This window comes from Protopterus annectens, chromosome 6.part1, assembly GCF_019279795.1.
Source record: "Protopterus annectens isolate FY-2018-M chromosome 6.part1, PAN1.0, whole genome shotgun sequence".
In the NCBI taxonomy this organism is placed as follows: domain Eukaryota; kingdom Metazoa; phylum Chordata; order Ceratodontiformes; family Protopteridae; genus Protopterus; species Protopterus annectens.
The window spans coordinates 502,395,683-502,409,230 of NC_056738.1; positions in this window are offsets into that span (position 1 = coordinate 502,395,683).

The following is a 13,548-nucleotide window of genomic DNA, read 5'->3' on the forward strand; positions in this document are numbered from 1 at the left end:
ATTCAGGAAATGACTGGCAATGTGTTTAAACTGTAGGTTTAATATTTATGTTTTAAACTATATTTTCAACCAGCTTGCTCTTACCTAATTATCACCTAAAGCAAATTGACTTTGAATTGGTCTCTTCAATACTAAAAGTCAGCTATTCATTATTGCTCTTATGGTTGTTAATTATTTATTACTGCTGTTCTTGTTTTGTCACCTACATAACTGCCCCTTTACCTTTTGTCAAGTCACTTAAAGATTTCATCATTTAGAAAGCTACTTCTGTTATTTAGCCATTTGAGGGGTTCACCTGTGAGACAGATCACTAACCATGCATTTTTTGTCTCTGTTTTCTGTCAGACTGTTATCCTTTTAATTCTATTTCATATCATTTGCATCGTGTACTTTCATCAGTTTACCTAAAATGTGTTATTACTCATTCACCCTAACAGATAGTAACATGTAAAAATAATCAATTTGCCAATATTTGATTAATTGTTGCTAGTGCCAGCAAGCTACTGATCTGTGACATTTGAATGTCTGCATGCATCTGTTTGTTAATCAAAAGGAATTTAAAAGTTATTATATAGGCAATATCTAGTTAGCTGTTTAACACCTCTGTTTGATTAAACTAACTGCCACTTTATTGTTTCCAACTAGGACTCTCTATTTATTCAGTTAAGCTCCTGCCAGTATCTTTTCCGGAGGTAGAACTTCCAACATTTGATTCCTTTCCTGACAGTAAAGTAATTAATTAATTAATTATTGTATCTGTCTGTTAGAAAGTAAGCCAATATTGTATCAGGTACTATATTCTACATGCCAGGGACAAGAGTTTACAAAAAATGAATAATTAATAATTAGGCAACTTTGGTTTCACTTTAACTATGCCTCTTGCTACCTTGGATTTCCTCCATACAGCAGAAACATACTAATGCTGAGGCAAATCACAAACCCGTAGCATTTTCTAAGAAATCTCATCATAGAATACTCTTCAAACGAATAATGTAAATGATCATTGCAGACAAAGAAACTTGATACAACGTCTTGATAAGCTGAAATGAACTAATGAAAATTTACTAGAAGACAAACTGAAATTTATAAGGGTTGTGCCCCCACAGGAGCTGCAAGCTGCTTTAAGAAAAGATACAGAAAAATAAGCATTTAGTTGAACACTGCATACTGTGTAACATGTTTAGAAACTAAAATCAGAATGAGGAACTAATTCCTCTAGATATATTATCATTGTCATGGTTAAAAGTTGTTGTTGTTTGTCTTTTCGGCTTTTCCCGGTTAGGGATCGCCACATCGGAACTCTGGTCCGCTAATGATTGGCAGTAGATTTTTATGGTGCCAAGTTGCCAGCCCGATGCCCAACCTTCAGTGAAGGCACGCCCATTCATGCATGTCTTTTGGAGGCCACTCGACCACGGGGAGGACATGCAGACTCCACACAGAAGGCACTCCAGCTGAGAATCGAACAGGAGAACCTCTTTTTGTGAGGCAACAGCGCTACCGCTAGAAAGTGATTAATTTCAACATGAAAATGGCAGCTTTCTACTCTGTGTTGATTCCTACCCTAAATATCCGTAAGTTACCTATTTCAGAGATATGATAGGTACAAATCAAACATACATAGACAATCAGGATCTGACAGCAACATGAACTTGGTGAATAAGTCTTTGGCTATCATGAAATCGCCAGATACATGATCAAATGTAAAATCAGTGAACCATGATGCTACTGGAGACAGCTGGGTTGAACAGAAACAGGACTGTGGCTACTGTGCTTGTTGTACACTAACTGAGAATCATCTCAGATATAAGGACTGTGCAGCTAATAGCACAGAGGAGTAAAGTCCTGACTATGACTCAGGCAACCTGAGTATGTTTCATGGCTCTTATGTCTGCTGTAGCTAGTAGGATGAGGGCAGCAGTGAAGATGACATGCCTGCTCACAGCTCCTCTGGAAGGGTTAATGTGATATACTAACAATTGGCTGGCCGTTACTGTAACCCTGGTAGAGTCCAAGCCTCAAACCTGTAGCCAGGCTAGACGTCCAGTCTTATCTTTGAGATGTCCCCATCCTACAGTCTGGGAGTGGACAGTCAGAAGACCATGCCTCAATAAAGGTGCAGGCTGAGAATGTGATGCTAGCATCAGGGGGTAAGTAGGGACATAACTAAGCAACCCATACCTAATCCTCCACAAACAACTATAGTCAGTGTTTGGCCCTTGCTTCCTTCTGAACCCACTTTACCAATTATGGGGATAAAATTGGTAACCCTGGATAGCCAGTGGGTTATCTCATGAATGCTGCTTAAACAGGCAGATTTGGGTGATGTGGTTTATGAGGGCATTCTAAGTTGCAAGGGGAAGCTAATCCTTAATGTGCTCAAAGAAATGGATTAATATAAATATAAGGATCATACATAGCTGCAATTAAATAGTGTTCTGGATAGGCTTTTAGGGAATTTCTGCATATCTGAAAATTGTGCATAGTTAAGGAGGAACAGCTTATTGCTAGTGAATGGAGGATATCTCATTCTTGCTAAGTGAATACAGGGTACCTTTAATAGTTAGAAAATATGGTATGTGAGAAATAACAGAGAGTGGCTCAGTACATGTGAGTAAGTAAATGCTTAACAAAAAGAAACCCTCTAAAATGTTTTATGCTTTTTTATGCCTCCATACTACAGCCTAACCCAGTAACAAATAAAGCCTTTTTCCTTCCATGGCTTATACATATTTCCATATGATGATTGCTGGTGCATCTCATAAGTACTTTTAGGAATTGTGTGACTTTGAAACCATCTAAACTGTAATACCACACAACATTAACTTACAGAAAGTAATACATTTTTTTTAGATGTTTTCTGAAACAGAAGCCTCTTGCATACTGTCCACAGATTAGCTTTTTACTAAGTCACAATGGTCAATGCCTGTCCAGTTGCTGTGGCGTCAGGCCATTTGAAGGGGTTTATTTCACCTAATAAATTACACTCTGTAGAAAATTATTTCTCTTGGAGAATAGGCTATCTGTTAAATAAAATAGTTGCAGAATCAAAATAATACTTTAAAAGTTTTATTAAGTGCTTTTGATCCATATACAAGTACTGTTTTTTTTGTCAACAGAAATTAAAAAAAAATATTGCTAGGCTATGATAACATCACATGTGTAAGGGATGACATAATACTGCACCGTAGCATGAGGTCAGTGAGCAAATGGTACTGGCAGGTTGTCATACAACAGTCATTTTTTTTTTGTCTTTTTCGGCTTTTTCCCGGTTAGGGGTCACCACAGCGGAACTCCAGTCCGCTAATGATTGGCAGTAGATTTTTATGGTGCCAAGTTGCCAGCCCAATGCCCAACCTTCAGCGAAGGCATGCCCATTCACGCATGTATTTTGGAGGCAACTCGACCATGGGGAGGACATGCAGACTCCACATAGAAGGCACTCCAGCCGAGAATTGAACAGGAGAACCTCTTGCTGTGAGGCAACAATGCTACCGCTGTACCACTGTGGCTAAGAAAACATAGTACAAGTCTACAAGTTTTTTCACTATCCAATTGTTTTGTAAGATGCAATATTATTCAGAACAGTGATACCCAAGGCACAGAACAAGGTCTTTTCCAATGAGGAGCATCGACACTAACAGGCATGAATGGTTGAGGATGTGCTGCAGTTGTTTCAGAAAACAAAACAAAACAAAAAAACAGGCCTTTCTCTAACAATGACCTATACTTGTACAACTGCAGATTGAACACAGCAGATATTACATGTAATGTAAGACAATAATAAAACCAGCTCAGTGACAACCTCTGGCAGTTAGAAGTATTTACCATAAAGTGTCTCTTCAGACCGAAAACCAAAGTCATAAATCCATATAAAGGAGAAACAATAGATGAATCCTTGGATAAAACAAATTTCCTTTATTCGACAAGTATAACAGGTAAGCGCTTTCACCGAAATGGCTTCTTCAGACCTCTATGATGTTACACTGCTATATACTGGCTCTATTTATACATGAAGCAATAAACCTGCTCAGCCATAATTACTTAATTATTAATTAACAAGATAAAGAGATATACAAACTATACATTTTAAAACCTCAGAATGCATGGTCTAAAAACTATAAGAGCAATAACTATAAATGAGCAAAAGGATAAGAATATAAAATACATAACTTTTAAGTACATTCATAAAAACATAAATATATATTTACTTATAAGTCAGCCTCCTATTTTTGAGTGCTGGCTTAATAGGTATCTTTTCATTAAGGCCAGGAAATATATGTGCTTGCAGTCTAATTATCCATTTCATTTCATTCCTTTCAGTGAAATTCCTGACATCACCACCTCGTACATTAGGTCTATTTATATATATATTACCATAAACTTGAATGTATGTGAGACATCTGTAGCTAAAGTATGTTTAGATAGTGCATTTATACCAGATTTGATCCGTATCTGGTACATATGCTCTCTAACCCTGTCTGAGTCTCCTGTCAGTTTTTCCAATGTAGAACACAGAACAAGAAGAGCACATGGCAAAGTAAACAACATGTTCTGTGTTACAATCAGCTGTGACATCAAATTTATGTACTTGCAAAGTTATGGGATGTACGAAATGTGTCGAATCAGAAATAAAAGAACAAAAATTACAACTATGACACGGCCTGGTTCCATGACACAAATCAGCTTGAACAGGGTAAAAACTACTAATGGAATGACATAAAATTCTGAATAAATTCTCCTTGTTCTTAAATAAGAACTGTGGTTGATCATCAACAATATTTCTAATCAGGGGATCTATGGTTAATAAATTCCAGTGTTTGGTTATTATGTCCTTGATACGATAGAAATCATGAGTAAAGAACAAAGATATTTTCTGTTTAGTAGTATTACTACTTTCAGTCTCTCTGTAATGTGTTTGAACGTGCACAATTCAAATTCCGTAGACTTAATCAGCTGCACAACTGCAAGCTATTTAACTGATTTGGGACTTTCTTATTATTCTTTCTACTATGCCTCAGATCCTTCTTTCGGCTCTTTTACCACTTTGGTCATCCAGTTCAATCTATCTACCAAAGATTTTAGCCACGTCCCCCTCAGGTGTCTTCAGTTCCTCATTTCCTTTTGCTGCAATGTGTGTAGTGCACCCACAGGTGTAGCTGAAAAGATATGGGTTCCTTCCTACCTGACTCTGGAGACACCCCTATTAGGCCCCACACACATAGGTGGCAAGAGGGACAGATTTTATTCTAGGTGATACATCTAGTTTAAAAAGGCAATAGCACAGCCATAAACACATTATTTCAACAGTGCACTAGTTAGCAATAAGGCAAGGTGAGAATATGCATGCAATGAAAACATACATTCACCCTCTTCCCCAGAACTCAACAGAAAGAGGTCTTCAAACTTGCACAAAGAAGGCAATATCAATGAGCAGTAAAGCTTTATAATGCAGCAGTACAATCACGGGAAAAATGCAATGTCATTAAGCAATAAAAGAGTCATAATATAACAATACAGATATGAGAAAATGCAATGCCATTGAGAAGCAAAATTCTTGAAGGCAGCAGTACTAACACGAGCAAAATGCAATGTCATTGAACAATGAAGATTTATAATGCAACAATACAAATATGAGAGAAAGCAATGTCATTGAGCAGTAAAGATTCTTTAAGGCAGCAGTACTAACATGGCAAAATGCATTATCATTCAACAATAAAGATTTATAGTGCCACAGTACAAATATGAGAGAATGCAATGTCATTGAGCAGTAAAGATTCTTTAAGGCAGCACTACTAACATGGCAAAATGCATTATCATTCAACAATAAAGATTTATAGTGCCACAATACAAATATGAGAGAATGCAATGTCATTCAGCAGTACTAACACACTCTACCCCCTTTTGATCAATTCTAAACAGACCAACTATGAAACACTCTATTATATCTTGTTCACTGGCCAGTGACTACTTACAGTCTTGCTGCCGGCATGATGGGGCCTAAGTTGGAGCTAATATGGATTCCAGTTATTTGTAATCCAAAAAGCATTAGAGTGGTGGGGGGACCATAGTCTTATAAAAATATAAAATGATGGACAGAGCCTCTCACCACTCCATCGGGAATATCCTAGTGACCAGGCGCCATGGTTCCTCTGATGAGAAAAGTAGAAAATCACCTACCAGAACTCTGGTAATCATCTATGGCTTCTCGGTACTAGGCCCAAGGGAACTTCTTTTCTTGCTGAATCATAGCAGGCATGGAACTATTGGTTTCAGACTTCTCTCCTGATTCCACAACATACCATATCCAGGATTTCAGCAAGAGACAGACACAATCTGCTACTTCACTTTCCTGTCCCAAAACACTAGAAAAGAAAATCCAGTCATGCTGCAAGGCCCTTTTTCCCTTCAGCTACATGTGTCAGTCTTCCCTCCTTCAGCTAGTGTTCCAGAATCCTCTTTTACTTTCAAAATTTTCTTTTATATTCCTGAAAAGGAGCTCCACCTTGTGATGTAATGGAAAACTACAGTCTATTACTTCTACATGAAATACAGTGGGAGCTACATGTGCTTTGCTCTTTTTGCTACAGTTATCATGTCTTTTTTCCTCTGTTTTATATTCACTTAATCTATCCTGACTGTCTAGGAGCTGAGTTGGAAGTACAAAGCAATTTTATTTAGTAACTTACTTTAAGAAAGTCACTATGATCTCACTACAGGTCAACAGGTCAACACATATTAAAACAGCAATAGTACTAAGGTGATGGCACATATTAGAATACCAGTATCATTGTCTTAATATATGAATAATACACATCAGTGATCCCTACTGTTTGTTTATGTATTTGTTATATTTCATTACTGTAATATGGTTAGATACACAGCTCATAACTAACGCTTGACTGATTGCTTGTTATATGATGTTATTCAGAACCAGTTATGGCATAATAGCAACACAACACTGTTAGGTGGGAATAGCACACCATTATATATGTATAAGTAACCACTTGAAATGTCAGGATCGTCTTCAGCAAGTCCCATAAGACAGAGACTCAATGGCTGAAAAAACAAACTACTATATACTAAGTCTGAGCTGGCCATTTCTTGGAATATTCTCTTTTCTCAGTTATTTTATGTAACAGTACTTTATGTATTTCCTTTCCTAAACCATAACATTTTGCCTTTGCCAGTGTATTCGTCAGTTTACTTAACCTCCCATACAACACTTTCTATCTTTTGGTTTTCCAGAGTACGTACACTGCATGACATATAGAGATCCACCACAGGCCTCAGTCATTTTTTTCTGTTTTTATATTTCCCAGTTATTTCTTCCCTTTCCAGTAACTGGTACATCTTGAGTAATACATTCATTGTATAGATCAAGTTTAGTAGTTGCTGAACATTTGACTGAATGATGCTGAAAGCCATTTTAAGATGTGGCATTGCTAGTGTTAAGTAGTTGTCTGAAATCCATCCTGAACCTTTTTAGTTTGAAAAAAATTTAATTTTCAAGCATAAAAAAGTGTTTTTTCCCCTCATTCTCCTACAATAGAAGCACTTTTACTTCTTAGACATTTATACATGTAAAAAGGCAGCTATGAAAACACTGTGCCTTTAGAATTTTGAAGTTGCATATTCTGCTATGGTGTTCTTAATGTGGGATTCATTCTCTAGTATGAAACTTTTTATGACACAACAGATTTAACAGAGAGCTAAATTCAGAAAGTAATGATCTACCATAAAGGTACAAGAATTTATCGAAAAAAATCAACCACATTATCTATGTTTGCAGGATACTTAAAAAAAAAGAAAGGTTAACCTGTCTACACAACTTCTGTAATGAAGGGATTCAAACTTCTAACCTTGAGGATCCTAAATAGACCACAATCTGAATGGAAAAAGCCCAGCTGTAAAAGATAAATGAGTGATTACGTAGAACATCAGGTATAACTGATGTTTGAAGGATTATTGAGTCACTGCTACTAAGGAAATAATAATAAATGCATTTAAGACTATATAGAAAATAGGGAAATTAAAATATAAGTAAGATAGGGTGAAGACAAAGGACATGTGATTTAGAAGATACAAGTATAAAAGGGGCTTTATGAGGTGGGTGGTCAAGGGAAAAGTGGATAAGCATTGCCATCCGAGGGTTGTCTTGAGAAACTGTCACTGTGGTACAAGGACAGTACAATGATGGTCAGGGATGTAAGAGGCAAGAAGATATGGAGCTAAAGACTTAAAGGCTGAGTATGTAGGGGTAAGATAGTAATTTCAAAATAACTGGAGAATATGGTGATTATCCATGTGTATATAAAGTACCAGTAAGATACAAGACAGAAGAACTGACAAGTACAAAGCATGACACAGTAAATATGACTGCAGAGGACAGCAAACAGTGATAAGCAACATATTTAGAGGTAGCTGAGAAAAAGGGGAAGGTTGAAAGATGGAAGAGAGGCAATTCAAAGAAAAACAAGGGCACAGTAGAAAGGATAGAGCTGACAACAGAAGAAGAGCTAGACTGTTAGCCCAGCAGAACAAAGACTTGTTAGAAAACCAAATGGGGAAAACAAGTAAAGGAAGACCTGCAGGGATGAAAAGTGCAGTAAAGCCTTGGCTGAACACCAGGCCTGGGTAAGTTACAGTGAAGCAGTGGCAAAAGGGTATGAATTAATCACATATTAACTATAACAAGAAGAATCATCAAAAACAAGACAATTAACACATGAAAAAGCTGACTTATTAGCAGAAGTAGAGCAGTGGCAGAGCATAACTTGTTACAAAAGACATAGATTAAGAGGGGTGTTCTAACTCCTAAAACCATAAATGTGATGCTTGGAGTTGTAAGACAGTTATTTTGGCATCGAAGGATGACATAAGATTAAGGATGCTGTATCTCAGAATAGTCATCATATTTCAAAGTACCATAACTTTAGAATTAGCATATATAGTTATTAGTTACTAGTTATGTGGGGCATGGTTACTTTGAGGATATCAGATATTGTTATCTGTGCTAGCATGTCTGGCTACAGTTTTGTAAATATTTCTAAATAATTGTAAACTACCCAGTGTTACATATGCCAGCATGACTAATTATAATTTTGTAAATGCGTTTATGTTTTTTTAATTGTTTCTTTGATTTGTGTAAGATGTTTGGATCAAACAGTGTTCTTTTGGGTGACCAAATGTACATGTCTTTTAAAAAGAATTCTGATTGCAGGTTGTGCCATTCAACTGATCTAGAGTGATGTCATTGTGTGCCAGAGATATAAAGAATGGAATATCCACAGCAGCTGTTTTTGTTTACTTTTTAAAAGTCTGAAATGAGAGAGTAGAATTTTTATAACAGCTTCCTGTGTCTTTTAAAAGATTCTGCTATAAAAAAGCACATTCTGAGTCAGTTGAGTTCAGTTTAGTGCAGTTGCAGCAGTTGTGTTGAGTTCAGTAGTCAGTGGTTGTTTTCCAGATCAGTATTTATCACTCAGAATTTTTCAGAGCTGTTCAGCAGAAATATTAGGATTTGCTATTCCAGTCACTGAGGACTGTATATAATCTTATTTTGCTTGCAGAAGTAAGAGTATCATGTTGCCATGCTGAGTTAATTAGGTTAGACAGGGACAGTTAATCTTTAGAGAGTTAGGGATCTACAGTTAGATAGTTAAAGTTTTTTTTTCAGTCAGTGTGAAACCTCTCCTAAAGTGTATTTTTGTAATTCCTGTGTGTGAAACTCTGTGGTTTACTGACATCAGTTATTCAGTGTATATATATATTTTAAATCATTTTTATTTATTAAATATTTACTACCTTTTATTGTGGCTGATTATTTAGAAAAGTACCTTTAGTAACCTCAGAGTGTTTATGCTTATTGTGATAAGACCAGGGCAACTCTGAAAAGCCTTACTGCTTGGATTGCATGTTACCTTTTATATCAATATTGGTTTTACTCAATATAATTGAACACCCCTTTTGATAGGTACTGTGGTATTTTGACTGGTGGCAGCATTACTGTGTAATTTGGGAAAGAGGACATAGCAGGTAAATCTGTGCCAGTCTTTCCCAAGAGTGTTTGTATGTGTGATTATTAAATATTTAAGACTGAGTGTGTCAGATACCTAGAACTGAAACACAGTGCTCTGCAGTGGGTAGCGTGAAGACTCATTTGGGGATCTGAATTGAAGCAAGTAGTTCAGTCCCAGGTTTCAAACCTGTTCCCAGTACATCCTTAGGAGAAATTGTGTGTTCTGTCCCTGCTTTCAGTGACACTCCCTTACCGGAGACAGTGGTGAAGATTGCGGCTCCTTAGTTACTGCCCCGGGTTAAGTAGGGGGTCATCACAGTTACCCTCTAGCAAACACAGTCTAGTGGTGTAGGAGTTAAATAGTGAGTCAGGAAAAGGGCAAGTATGGTAAGAAAAGAAAAAGTAAAACAGGAAAGGAGCAATAATAAAAGTTATTTAGGTTAGCAGAGAACAGACGCTCTGAACAGCAGGGGTAAAAAGTACAGATGTTGTAACAAGCTGAGAGGGGAAATTAGCCACTGAACTAAATACTATGTAGGTCCATTAGGCAGTGGGTATACTTAATGCAGGACAGGGGTTTTAGAATGAAGTTACTGTTATGAAGATATAGTCAGTGAGGTTGCAGAAATACATGTACGCACTAAAAATAGAACCACTGCCTACAGAAGTGTTCACAACCCTAACCAAAGCCAACATCCTGTTCCCATTTACTTAAGAAACTGCTTTGTGAGAGGTCACCCTATATGATACAACACAGTCATATAATCTGTGAAGAAGCCATTAACAATATCCACTTGGAATGTATAAGTAGAAAGGAATCACTCTTTGGCCTATCAGTAGATGATGTATATGCCTAGGAACCTCTGAGACAAAAATAACACAACATACATTGAATATTGTAAAGCCCAATTTTCAAGCTGTTCCTGAGAATCCTGTTTTATATTCATAGCAAGAGCAGTTAAGCTTCCTGGCACACCAATATAGGTCTTATTGTCAAATTCTTCTTTTATGTAAGGAACAGTTAAACATGTCATGTCATGTTAAACATGTCATGCAAGGCTGTTTTGGATATTATGACCACCTAACTAACAGTTCATATGAGAAACAAAAGTTTTAGCTACAACATCAGCATAAGTGTCCAGTGAAGCAAACTACCCCTGCTATTAATGTTACCTAAAGTGGTTTCCAGTAAGAGTTTAAGATTTAAACAATTTACACAGTAAGTGCTCAGATAACATTGAAAGCTGGTGTTATTTTGAACCACAGATTTTTGATGAACATAGTGCATACAGTATGACATGACATGCAGTTTTCTTTTTATTCTGTTTTCTGGGATGGGGTTCATTACAATGTATGTGATCTAATAATAGTCAAAAACAGGGTTCCTTTTGCCTGACTTCTTTCTTACAGTTTCTACACTGGCATTTTTAAGTGTCACACACTCTGCGCTTGTGCTAGGGCAGTGAAGTGTTTAGTCAACACATAATGGAATAATAGGTAATGTACCCTCCAAAGAAATTTAATTTGCACTAAGGTCACTCTGAGGTACTTTTGTAAACTACGAGGGCGACAGAATCACTCTGCTTTACACTTCTTGATACACTCATACACAAAGCTTTACAAGCTGTGAGTATTGCTAATAATCAAGCCTACAGCATTCTCTCACTGGGGGATTTTGTTTTTTTTGTTAAGCAGGACCTGATCTGGCAACCCTGCCTGAGGGTAGTGCATTAAAAAAAATATTTTTCTTACATGAGTGATTGGTCTGCTTTAGAAACATAAAGGGCAGACGTAGGCCATCAGTCATTTATTCCATCAGTTAGCTGATGGAATACCTCCTCACCACTGCTGTTTCGATAAAGGACCTCTGCCATTTCACCTGGGATACAAAAATTAACATAATGTAAAAGTATCAGAAATTAAAATAAAAAGCATTCTGAGTTATATATGACTGTTATGAGCTACCCCATCTGCACACACGTGCACAGATACATGCACACACACATGTACATACTGAAATATATGAATGCATTTCACCTGTAGTTCAGAATATATTGTTGTGCCAAAAGGAACAGAAGGAAAAGAAATCACATGCTGAATAATCTGTCATTGCTACAGTGCTGGCTAAAGCTCTTCCCCCGGGCCACATCATTTAATAAAGAAATTAATCTTTGCCATTAATAATTCATTCACTTGGTTTTTGTTTAATAAACATTCTGTCAGTGATGCATCGGTGAGGGGACCTGTAATTTGATTGTGGCTAGGGACAGGAGACTTGCAAGCAGAAATACAGAGAGATAAACACAAACATCTCTACCTACTGCAAATGGGGAAGGGTGCTCAGGGAAATTAGACTGACAAAACACCAAAGAACCAGGAAAATCCAATTATATGCAAATTAGCTAAACAGGTCCATGATGTATGAGAATAAAGAAATCAAAACAGGACTGAAAGTGCAAGTGAAAAATTAGATTATAACAATTTCACAGCCATTTCAGATTTTGCTGCTTTCTTATTATTCCTTAATACTTTTATGCTTAATTTCATCTAAGGATTCAATCAGCAGTAATGCACTCCTGCTGACTACTTAAATTTAAGATTCTTAGGCGTGATCAATAAATTATGCAAATACGTATTCAGGGGCATAAAGCAGTGTTGTTATACTGAAGGTGGGGGAATATTAGCTAACTCTGTGCAGGTTTACAGTAATGGTTACACATATGGCAAGACTGTTAATCCTATTAAAAGCTAATATTAGTTGCAGCCAAACAGCTGAAAGATTTCTGGTTCTCAATGCATCCAAGGAAAGTATTAGAATTACTTATGGAAGTGCAGTTGAGGATAAAAGCAAGCAATGTTATTGTATAGCCCATATTATCTCTAAATTGCACTAGATTACTTTCCAGGAAGTGCCTTTGTATGAACTATAGATACGATAATTGCACAAAGGACAATAAGTGAGGTGTTGTTTAAACTTGGCACCCATGCTATAAAAATAATTCAGAGATACAGCTTATGGAAGATTTCACGAATGGCACAACCTTCTTATTATGTCTGCTTCTTGCTTTGCCTCACTAAACCCTATATAGTCCTTGATGGTTAATTTGAGTACTAGTATGTTTATGCAGGTTGCTAGAATCATTCCATATACCTTAACCTGCATGTTTCTTATCAAAACCTGCCTGTGCAGTGCTATTTTACACTGTTTTTATATTGTTACAGCTGTAACATACATAAATAAAAAGGTGGGTGAAGAGCACCCTTCTGCATCCCCCAGTGCATATTTGTCAGTAATGCAGTCTCTTTCTCTTTTTTTAACTCTAATCAGGACATGCACCCTGAAACCTTCATGATTTCCTATGCTATTTCATGATCTAGTATTGTTGTGATGATATTCCATATATTCTCTCAAGTTATTCTGGGGATGTTTAATCTTTTCTACCATGTTTCCATGTTTCCACACTCATTTGTCTTACTTTTGGTGCAATGACTTCTAAATTCTTAAAGAAGTTCCTGAATTGTTCTCT